Genomic DNA, 12,039 nt, shown 5'->3' with positions numbered 1-12,039 from the left:
GCTGCTGGGATTTAGCGATGCCAGTGCCCTGAGCGAGGTGTGTTCTGGTTTTGGGGTGTAATAAGAGAAGGTGGGTTCATTCCCTGGGTTTATAATTCTGCTGGAAGTTGGGGGTAAAAGGAAAAAAACCCAAAAAAAACAGAAGGGGAACCTGTTAGATCCAGCTGCTCCCACCCCACTGCAACCCCTGCATCACTTTTGGGATGTCCAAAACCCTGAGTTAATGGGAGTGTGGTGGGGGGGGTAAAAAAAGGAGGGGGGGCCGGGAGAGGGCAGAGGCAAGTGGTCAGAAGTGTTGTGTTTCTCAGGGTGTCACACACCCTAAATCCCTGAATTCAATGGTCTCTTCATGAGGAAACAGTGCCAACTTCTTCCTTTTCTCCTCCTTTCCTTTTTTATTTTTTTTTTTAAGCCCCGGCTTTTTTTTGGGGGGGGGGGGGGGGGGGTTGGATTTTTGAGGTTTTTTTGGGGGTTTTTTTGGGGTTTTTTTTTGGGTTTGGTTTTTTTTTTTAATCTCAGGACTTGTGTGGAGTTCAGAGGAGCTTTTTTAGGTGCGGGTGTGGGCGGGATGGACCCGAGGGGCTCGGAGGGGGACCCGGAGGGAGAGGGATGGGGTGGGTGTGTGTGGGTGTGAGAGCCACGGGAGGGGTGGGAAACCGGGCGTGTGTGGGTTTATTTTCCCACCCCCCTCTCATTCCTGGGGTCTGAATGGGCAGCACGTTGGGCTGTAATTTAGACATCTTGGAGGCGTACTTAACTCATGACGTGTTGCTTTTCTTTTCCTCTCGGTGAGAAAGTGGCTCTCCCTTGCCTGCACCGGGTCCTCTGCCAGCCAGAGCCGCAAAGAGACGCTCGGGACACAGACACAGGCAGGCTGACCTAAGGTGAGCACCAAAAACTTCTTCCCTGCTCCTCGCTGCCCTCCCTTTCGAGCTGCTGGAGAGTCCCGGGAGCATCTCAACCCGCAGGGAGCTCCGCACAAGGTAAAAGGAAAGGGGGGGGGGAAAAAAAAATATATATATAAAAAAAAAAATAATTAAATAGTCAAACTTTTGGGGAAGTTTTTATTTTTTTGCCGCTTTGCTGCTGCGAGTGGGATGGGGACATCAGCCTCAGGGCTGTCGGAGCTGGAGGGATTTTTGAGAGTTCTAATTTGGCAGCTGAGGCGGGGGGCGAGGGTGAAAGACGGATTGAAAGTGGTTAACTTCAGTGTCTTTGACTTTTAAGCGCTCTGTGTTACCAAAGGAGGGGATCATGTTGCAACTGCAGAAAGACAAAAAAGTCGTGTACTCCTTGCTCTTTGTGGCTTCCTCCTATGGGATTATTCTTCTCACAAAGATTTGCCTTTCTTTCTTTCCTTTTTTTTTTTTTTTTTTAAAGTGTTTCCCCATCCGTTCAGATGCTTTCAGAAGTTTTCAGGGAAAACTTTTTTCGGGGAAAAAGAGCGCTGAACAAACATTTCAAGGGCTGGGAGCAGAATCTGCACAAAGCACTGCCCATCCAGCTGGACGCAGGGAGATTTTGATACGATGCGATATGTTACATGCTGATGTCATTTTTGGCTATTTATTGTCAGGGGGAAGCCTGGATAAGCTTTGGCACAGGTTCCTGTGCCGAGGAGCTTGGGATGCCTTTTACAAATGCGGCTGCACATGAGCTGGTCCAGGGCTCTGGCAACTGCATGGCTTTACTGCCTGTTTTATTTGGGGTCAAACCCATAGAAAGGTGCCATTAAAAACCTTCCTCCTTGTGTGGCAGGTCTAGATAGCGAGGGCTGGAAAGCTTTTGTGCCTTTGAATTAAGGAGGTTTATTGCTGTTTGTGTATAATTAGTGAGGGTTTAATTGCTGCTCCCAGGGCAGAAAGTGCTGCCATGGATGCTGGTGCTCGGTGTCATCCAAGGGGTACCACACCTTCAGGGGGCTCTGGGGGCCTGGCAGAGTGCTCCAGAGAGCCCTGTAGGTGATTCACAGCCCCAGATTTGTATTTACACGGTCTGCCAGGGCTGTTTCCATGCCTAAAAGGAGGAGGAACCTGGAAAGAGCCCTGTTGCTGTGTCGGGAACACGGGATATGTGTGATACGAAATGTGATGTGGTGGCTGGAGGCACAGGTGGGGTAGCTATGGGTACAGACCCTCTCAATGAACACAGCTTCTAGGAACAGGCTGTTTCCAGCACCTGGGGGGGATACAGATCACACCAAAATCACCTCCTGCGAGGGAGGGACCAGGGACCTGCAGTCCTGGGCCAAGGTGTGGCGTGCAGGAGGCAAAGTCCTGGTGCCAGGCACGGGCAGAGCGAGTTTTCCCTGGGTTTTGGGTCTGCTGAGGCCACAAAAGCACAGCCCTGTAGAGCAAAGTTGTTCTGAGTGCATCACCTGAGACCCCAAACCCTTACACACCTCCCTGCCTGCGCTAGTGCCAAGGGAGAAAGGGAAGGAGGAAGAACGCAGGGGGACCAAAAAAATAAAATATAATTTAAAAAAACGCAGTTCGTGATGCTTTTCAACACTGCTGTTAGAGTGAAGTAGAGGGGGAAAGATGTGGAGAGCAGCTTTTTTCAAGTTGAACCACCCAAAAAAAGTAAATGCAATAATGAAGACACGGCCAGCCCTCGCTGGAGTTTTGCCAAAAGGCCACTCTCCCTTGTAAGATTGCTGAATGTGTGAGCAGATTCCAGAAAGAAAGAGGAGGAAAGCCCATCAGGAAGAAAAGTGTTGTCCACAGCCACTTCCCTGCCAGCACAATGCAGAGCAGAGCATCCTCTCATCACAAACCCACAGGGCTCTGTTTCCTCCCAGTGCCAGCCAGCCCGGCTGAAACAACCCCAGACACTAAAAATAAACCCCTGAAAAAACAACCTAACAAAACCCCAGAGAAGTACAAAGGCTTGGGGCAGGGGGAGGAAAGGTTTCAGGAAAGGATGGAGGGTTTCTCCTGCGTTACAATTCGTAAAATCAGTGATTTTACACAAGAAGAGTGTTTCCTACAGTGGGTCCCCAACATTTATGATTTTTTTTTTTTATGCTGCTATTTGACTAAAAGGGATTTTTTTTTTTTGTTTTTGCCCCACTCCTGGTCACAGCCTGGAGCCAAAAGAACTTTTATCAATACTTAATGAAGTTGCTTAACCTCCTTGCCCCTCGGTAAAAAATCTGGAAGCAATGTGGGCCACCCTTTAAAAGGTGTTTCGAGGTCCCCAAGTGCAGAGAGACTTTGCAATTGCTTACATTTAAATACATTAAAAGTTTTCCAATTCGCTGCAAGGATTAAGGTGCGAAAACTGGAATTAATGTTTTCTGCTTTTCATTTGCTTTTTCACTGGAGCATTGCTTAAACTATTCCTGGAAGTCGAAATATTTTGCATTTCTGTTCCATTGTAAACCTGACAGTGTACTTCGTTGCTTAAACTCTATGGAAATGAAAAAAAAAAAAAAAAAAAATGGGGAGGGGGGGAGGAAAAAAGTTATTTTTGTGTGACAAGCTGCTTCTGTTGCTTGTTAGGAAGTATTAGACATTCTGTCTCCGCTGGTAGGAACTGTAGCACACAGTGCTGCGCTTGAAAAGGCAGCTTGTAACTTGTAGGTAACAAAATGTTCTTTGGGGTAAAAAAAAAAAAATAAAATAAAAAAAATTTAGAAAAAGCAAAACATATATATATATATATATATATATAAAAAAAAAAGAAGCCCATAAAAATCTCCGAACATACTTAGGATTTCAATCAATGGTGTTTAAGGAGGATTAGAGGAAGCAGCTGGCTAAACAAATATTAGGTGTAGAGTGGATGCAGCGGTATAAATTAATAATGCGGCTCTTTTTCTGCCCTATGAATGAGAGGTTTTGTGGAGATAAGGCGGCCCAAACGCGGTCACTGGATGCCACCTAGTGGATTTCCCTCCGAAATTTTGGCAGGATTTTCTTGCACTCGCAACATCTGTAACTAATTCCGGTGCAATTTGGCTGTGAGTGGTTAGTTTTATTCAGGTTTATCGTTAAAAAGCGAAATCAGTTTGTTTGTTTGGCGTCGTTTTAAATGATGGGTTTTTACCTCTGAGTTTTGAGTGCCCGTCAGAAATGAGAAAAAGCAAATTTATGATTTGCCACTCTTTGCAGAGAGTTTTTAAAGCACTCAGTCACAGGCACCACTAAACTCCCAGGCCCATGGGCTGAGCTCTTGGTGTACGAGTGAGGAAATTTGTGTACAAATATTGTGTCAGGAGAAGCTGTGTCCAGCAGCAAGGACTTCAAAGCTCCTGCCAAAAGTCTTTTATGGCACAGGATGTGCTTTCCTTAACCCCCTTCGTGTTTTGTCCTGAATATTGTGTCTGTGTCAGGCACAGATGAAGAAAATTTATTCTTTCTAATAGCAGATAAAAGAAAAACCTCTTTTTTCTCCTTTTTTTCGCCTGCCATTTATCGCCACCTTCCTCAGATGTCAGACACACTCACAGCTTAAACTCCCTTTCTTACTGGGGAAAGGAAAATGGTTTATTTAACAATTATGAGGCTTGTTTATTCAGTGGTAGGCAATCAGGTGCTGTCAGTCCTCGCAGCTCTAAAAATGACCCCGTCCATGACAAAGTTTTGAGCAGGCAAACGTGCATCTGGACCTGCTTTGTGATGGGATTGGTGGAAAGTGGCAAGCTTCTAAAAACAAAAAAAAGAAGCTTTTCTAAAAACAAGCTTCTTCCTAAGCCTGTTTTTGAAATGTCACCATCGACACAGCTTCCCCTGCATCACCCCGAGGTGATGGACACACGGTTCTGACCCCACATTTCTAAAATAAGTGCCACAGTGCCCATTGCAGCGAAGAATTGTTAAAACACGTGGTGAAGCCAAGCTCCTTGTGCTTAACTTCCTCCTGGTTTCAATCCCTGAGCAGGAAATCTAATGGCAACGCCACTCTCAGCAGAGCAGACAGTTCCTGTGTGCTTCTCCTTCTGTCAGCTTTGAAAACACCTTTTTTTTTTGGTTGTTGTTGTTGTTTTTCTTTAGATTAGGACGCCAGGATGGGTGTCTCCAAGGTGATCAGTAGCTCAGAAAAAAAAAACAACATTTAAAGCAGGCGTGAGGAGGTCACACAGCAGTAGCCTGCACTACTCAGTTTGTAAATATAAATTCAGTTTATACTGAGTTTACTGCAACCTTTTCCCAAGACTGACACGAAATATTGCCACGGGGGGTTGTTAGCAGCACCACGAGTTCATGGCTAAAGCCTGCTTTTCCATTAATCAGGAAAAGTTTAGGGATTAAGCACCATGAGGGGAGAAATATCAGAATAACAGATGAGCTGAGAGAGCCAGCCCTGGGCTTTCACAGGTGACTCACCTTCCCTTTCAGCTCTGCCCAGCCTGGTGCTGGGAATCACAAGGGGAAAAAAAAAAACCCCACAATAATAAAAATTAAAATTAATGAATCAATTAATAACTAAAATAATAAATAAATAAATTATTTTAATAGTTAATAAAATATCATTGTATAATAACATTATATAATATAATATAGATAAATTCTATAATGTATAAATAAATAAAAAATTATATAATAACATTATATATTATAATATAGATAAATTATGTAATATATAAATAAAAATAAATTTAGAAATAAATAAATAAATAGATTTAGATAAATAAATAAATAAATAAAAATGTAACGGAATAAATCTATAACTAAATAAACAAATAAAATAAATAAATAAATAAATAACCAAATAAACAAATAAAATAAAATAATAAATAAGAAAGAAAGAAAAATAAATAAACCAATAACCAAATAAACAGACAAATAAATAAATAAAATAAAATTAAGACAATAAATAAGAAAGAAAAATAAATAAAAAATATAAAATAATGTAAAATCAAATAAATAAATTATAAAATGATAAAATAATAAAAAACTTAATAATGAGAGCCTTTGCAAGGCCACTGAGCCTCTCCTGGGACTGACTCACACAGAGCAGGGCCCACCAGGGCAAAATCTGCGTCATGAGTGTCTTGGCAGTGCAGGAAATAAAAAAAAGCCAGGAGACAGAAGAATGTCCCCTGATATTTGGGTCTTGCTCCAAAAAAATGCCATCTTGGCATTTGCAGGAGATCCACTATCTTGAGAAATTAATAATATTTCCTTCATTATTATTATTATTATTATTATTATTATTATTATTATTATTATTATTATTATTATTATTATTATTATTATTTCCATTAATATCTTCTACCTTAAACACATGCAAGCCTAGGAGGAAAATGTGGGCCATGGAGGCAGGTTAGGATGGAAATGGGTTTGACAGAAATCTCAAGTGGTAAGAAGCAAAAAGTTTCAAACTGCTCCAGTGTAAACAAAAGGAGAAGTTAGAAACACAGAATGATTTGGGCTGGAAAGGGAACTTAAAGGTGATCTCCTTCCAGCTCCCCTGCCATGGAGTCACTTGGGGACAGCTGAAATTTGGGGTTGATCAGTTTTTCTCTGGGTATATTAAGTTTTTTTTGTGTGTGTCATATCTTAATTTCCACCGCTTGTGTCGCCTTACCTGGTACCCAAATTGTGCCAACAAAGGTTGGCGAGCTGAGGAATACCTAAATCCACTGTGATTAACACTTTTTAATGTTCCAAATTCCTTCCCTGCAGCGCTGCCTGCGCACAGGGAGAAGTGGCAGCCTGTGTGCATCCACTGCTCTGTGAGGTTCTGCTCCAGGAAAAAAACACAGATAATCAACATTACTCACCTGCTGAAATCAATAGCAACTCAAACAGGCCTCAGTGAATAAAACTGTTCACCTCTTTGCATGCGTGGCATCGCACTTGGCTGATCAGGAGGCGGCTCACAAAGCCCCCAGCTGCAAATCTGTTCAGTTTTATAGACATAAGTACCCGTAAGGTGATGTCAATAAAGCTCTGAGCAAAACTCTGCACGTTTGCAAGGACTGCAGGAATCAAGTCCTGCACCTATGGAAGAAGTACATCACTAATGTAGGAAAAAAAGAACTTTTTCATTGCTGAAATAACTTCCCAAATTGTCCAGTTGAAGCTAACTACCCATCTATCCATTAACTTGCTACGCTGCAATATATTTATGTGATTGCTGGCTGGGTTTTGTCCTTCTTTTCCATAAACATATTTTCAGGCAAAAAAAGAAAACCACCCCCTGAGCCACATAAAAATAATACTGCCTTGAAATAGGGAAATCACACTGAAAAATGCGAAAACACCGGAGTTCTGGGGCAAATCAAGAGATTTATAAGAACCATATCAGAGGAAAATAAAGTGACAGAGGAGAAATAAAGGAAAATAAAGTGGCAGGATGTGTGGCAGCTGAAATTTCAGTGTTGCACACCTGGTTGAGCTACAGCAGACCGTGATGGTGCCACCACTTTGTGATCACACTGCTTATGGCCTGAGGTGACCTGCTCAGCTTGTCTGGCACCCAAGGTGCTGCACACGCAGCTGGGAAGGTCTGGGATTTTAATTTCACGCTTCACCTTAAGGATTTATGCCCACACTGTTGTTCCCAGAAAAACTGTGTTTCTGGATTTTCAGATATCTGAAGAAGAATGTCAGGTTTTGGTGAGTCTTTGAGATTTGTTTCCCTGGTAGCTTTGATTACCTGTCCATGATTCAGCTTTTATCATCAAGTCAGGCAGGCAGAGAGGTCTTTTGGTTTGGGTTATGTTGGGTTTTTTTCCCAGCTGATGCTGTATTTATTCTTTGATTGGTTCCATTAGAACTCATTTACACTGGGGCACTGGAAATAAATTTGATGATCTTGAAGTTCTTCTCCAAGCTCAATCATTCTAAGAGCTGTGTAAGAGCAGTGCCTTTGTGTCTGGTGGAGCCTCTGCTGGCGTGCCTGGTCATATTCATCTTATTTTATAATTTTATTTAATTTTTTTCAATTTTATTTTATATCCCATGCCATTTTGTTGTGCTGTGGGGGCTTCATGGCCATTCTGTGATCCAAGAGCCAGGGTAAAACAGCAAAGGTGTTGATCTCCAAAGCCTTTTCTAGATTTTTCCCAGCTGGAAAAGCAGGAGTAGTTCAGCTGTTGTTGTTGATGTAGCAAATGCAGCCAATGAATGGGCTGTTGCTCCCAGTTTCCAGGCATTTCATGTGTTTTCCCCCATGAGCAGGCTAAGAGAAGCACGCAGATTTTTTTTTATTTTTATTTTTTAATTCTTGTTGGGTTTTATTATTTTTTGAATTTTTATTATTTTTATTTTTGTTTAATTTTTATTATTATTAATTTTAAATTCTTATTTTTATTAATTTTTTTATTTTTTATTTTTATTATTTATTTTTTACTTTTATTCTCTATTTTTTTTTATTATATATTTTTTATTCTTTATGTTTATGTTTATTTTTTGTTTATTTTTTGTTTATTCTTTATTTTTTATTTTTTATTCTTTATTTTTTATTGCTATTTTTATTTTCATTTTTTATTCTTTATTTTTTATTGCTATTTTTATTTTTTTCATTTATTCATTTTTTAAATTTTTTTTATTTTTATTTTTATTTATTTAAAATTATTTTTTATTCCTTTTATTATTTTTTATTATTTTAATTTTTTTTTTTCTCCAAAGCAACCTTCGTAGCTGGCTCCATCTGCACTTTACCCTGAGTTCTGCTCTGATCAAAGGAAGCTTTTCCTAGGAAAAACTTTAAAACCCATCAGGGTGGCAGAAGAGCAGTGGCAAGTTTAACATCCCCACGAGCAGGCTGGGGAGGTGCTCCCTGGACAAAACTGGTGTGGCACGTTCTCAGAACTGGTTGGGAAGTAAAAATCTCATGGTGACAGCAGAAACACGTTTCAAATGAGGGTTTTTTCCAGGGCTAGACAGCATTGGACAACCCTTCAAGGTTGTCATTAGTGGCTGGGGTAAGGGAACAGAAAAAATGCAATATACAATTTTTAGAAATTGTAAAATAGGAAGAGACCTGAATTGTTTTTCCTTCGAAGTTCAAATGGTTTTGCCTTGCTGGAGAAATAAAATTAAAATTTAAAAAAAAAAAAAAAAAAAAAGAAAAGAAAATAGTGTTTTCACCAAACAGAATTTTGGAAAACTGAGACCCCAATAGCAAAACCTACTTGATTCACCACTTGGGCATCTAAAAAAGCAGGAAAACATTTAACAAAATCTAAAGAGGCAAATGACAGTTCACACTTTGTGGCCCAAATCATAACTCTGCTCTTGAACAAAGTTATTAAAATACAAGATCTTTGAAGGAACAGCTCACCCCAATATGACTTCAAAACTCATTTGAGCGCTCAAAAACTTGAAAATTACTTATTTTCAATCACATTCTGCAAACCTGAGACAGAAGAGGCATTCTCACTTGTGAACTGTGCTGAGTGACCCATTTTGAATACCAAGTTGATAGGAACTTCAGATTTACTGTTTTTCAAGACCTATCAAGCAGCAAATTATGCAGAGAATTATGATTAAGTCCCTTAAACAGGACTTTTCCAATGAATAATGGTTGCCTATAACAAATTGAACTGCCACACTTAGGGAAAACTCTTTTAAGTGTCAAGAGAAAGCACAGACATTTATTTCCAGACCAGGAGACACAGATTCTGTCAAGCCATGTTTTAAGAGTGACTTAATTTTTTTTGCTGCATCTGATGATTTGGTAGAGATTCTTTTCCTCTCTGAGGAATGCCGGTTGATTTCTGCATCATTACTGAATTATTGCAATTTGTTTGTTTGGACTTCAGCCTTTTCCTGGCATTGATCTGGGGAAATGGGGCTTTACTTCCAGCTGATTACAACTTTCAGCAAATCTCTGTTTATTTCTGTGACTTGCAGTGTGCAAAAAAAAGAAATCATGTCAGACAACGACCCCCCCTTTTCCACACACAATGATATTCATCAACTCCTCATTATCATAACTTCAGAAACCACCATGGAATGATGAATGACAAGTTTTATGCTTTTATATATATGTATTAGTAGCAACTTTCCAGTTTATATTGAGTTTACCACCTAAAATAAAACAAAATATTGCAGTTGCAGGTGTAAAAATGGTGACCACATGGTGGAGGGCAAGAGCTCACTTTGAAAAATATCTGAAGAGAGAGTTGGGGGTGTCTGAAATGGAACCACAACATCTTTGTGTTCCTTTGACATCAAACAGCAAATCTGATGGGGTTTTTTTCCCTTTTCTTTTTTTTTTTTTTTTTTTTTTTTTTTTTTTTTGTGTTGTGGGTTTGTTTGTTTGTTTTTGTGGGGTTTTTTTGGGTTTGGTTTTTTGTTTTGTTTGGTTGGCTGTTTTTGGGTTTTTTGTTTTTTTTGCATCAGGCTTGAATATTCCCCAAACTGTGACCCAAAGTCACTAGAAATGCAGGATCTTGGTTCAATATATTTTGGCTTTCTGCTTGTGCCAGCTGTGAGGACTGGCTCTTTTGCCCATGGAGTCACAATCCCATTATTAGGGAAATTTATAGATGGAAATTTGTTATCTGGAGGAAAACCAGAAGAAAGATTTCCTCTTATTTCCTCTTATTTTGCAACTAGGTGTTTGCAATTTCAGTGAAAACATGCAAATTAAAATGAGCAAAAGGACAAATGAAACACTCTTCTAGCCAACAGCCCTAACTTTTTATTCTCAGGTTTTTAGGATATATATTTTCATGGAAAAGGCAATTCTGATTCTCTGCTGGGTACTTCCCAGACTTTAGCAAGGACAACAAAACACACAGCAAATAAAAGTGGTTTTACCTCAAGGAAAATTTGGTTCATGTTCCTCTGTCATGGAAGCTTAAATATGGCAGATGGCCTAGAAAGCATTGAAACAAAACAAAACAAAAATTCTCAGAACATTTTGTGGGTTTGTTTTATTAGGTCATCAGTTTTGAAGCCATGATATCAGATAAGAGCCTTGACTCCCAGGAGGAAAAGTCTCTTTGCGCTTACAATGGAAAGCTCAAATATATCAACTGCAGGAGTAAACTGGGGAGAATAAAGAATAAAAAAGGAGAAGATATTTGACAAAACCTCCAGTTTAGCAGCATTTTCTAGAGCCTCTCAAGGAAAAAGGAAGAAGGGTAAAAATTGTGGGGAAAAAGCAAAATATATCAAAATAATGGTGTTGCTTTTTCCTCCAGCGAGGACAGAGGGGTGTGAGGAGGAAGCTCAGCTCTTCTGTGCGTTCTAGGCACTGCTGTAAAATGTTTAAAAGTCTTGTTAGAGCTGTGTTTAACTGAATGTGGAGAAGGAAGGATGGCAGGACACAGCACAGAGAGCACGAGGCTCATTTGCACTTTCCCGATCGAGCCTTCCATTTCCTACCACCCAGCCCTGAATTGCTCCTGGCTTTGACCTTTAATGCAGTCCTCCAGCACTGAGCTGATCCTCCAGACTGACTTGAGGAAGCTGTGGGTGCTTGATTCAGTGCTGGGAGAGTCTTTTGGGGCGCCGTATTCCATCCCAATATTCCACGTATTCCATCCCAATGTATTCCACGGAGCGCTCTGCTGGGACAGTGAGGGATGAGCCCACAGAGCCGCCTTTGCTTTCCCCCCTCCTGAAATAAAATCTGTTTATTCATTCTGAATCTATTCATCTGCAATGAAATGCCTGCAGAGGATAGACACAGAGCAGGCCATTTATGCAGCAGGTGCTTGCTGCATCCCTCCAATGCAGTTTATCGCTCCCGCGCTGCAGGAATTCCGGGGTGATTGCGACCTCGTTGGAACTCCACAGAAAAGCTGGGTCCCAGCACTTTGCTGCTTTGTGAGCCACACATATCTTGCCTTGTATTGCCACTCAGGGCAGCAACATCTCAGTGCATGATGGAGAGCCCACTCAGGACTTCCAGGGAGTCATTTCTGCCGTCCCAGCTCCTCGCTGTTCCGAGGACACAACTTGCTGTGCCAGCAGAGAGCCTAGCACAGCATCAATTTCAGATTCAGGCACCTGAAAACTAATATTAATTGTTGCCCTTTAATTATGTGTTGCTTCTAATAGAAGAGAGGGAATTGCTGAGTAGCTGTACGTTTTCCTGTAAGGATATTTTACTGTTGCTGGTGAAGCATTG

General features: G+C 40.6%; 1 protein-coding gene across 1 annotated transcript in view; it reads left to right on the top strand.

The window, feature by feature from the left end:
- The first annotated feature begins 706 nt into the window (after positions 1-706).
- Positions 707-12,039, top strand: part of HAPLN1 (hyaluronan and proteoglycan link protein 1) — a 64,041-nt gene continuing 52,708 nt past the window's right edge. The window contains exon 1 of the mRNA XM_086868063.1: positions 707-983. The gene's annotated coding sequence lies outside the window, so the exon portion shown is untranslated. The remainder of the gene's footprint in view (positions 984-12,039) is intronic.

Source organism: Cyanistes caeruleus, chromosome Z (assembly GCF_971803275.1).
Source record: "Cyanistes caeruleus chromosome Z, bCyaCae1.hap1.1, whole genome shotgun sequence".
NCBI classification, from domain to species: Eukaryota; Metazoa; Chordata; class Aves; order Passeriformes; family Paridae; genus Cyanistes; species Cyanistes caeruleus.
The sequence above is the reverse complement of the archived record's forward strand: the minus strand, read 5'-3'. Positions and strand labels throughout refer to the sequence as shown.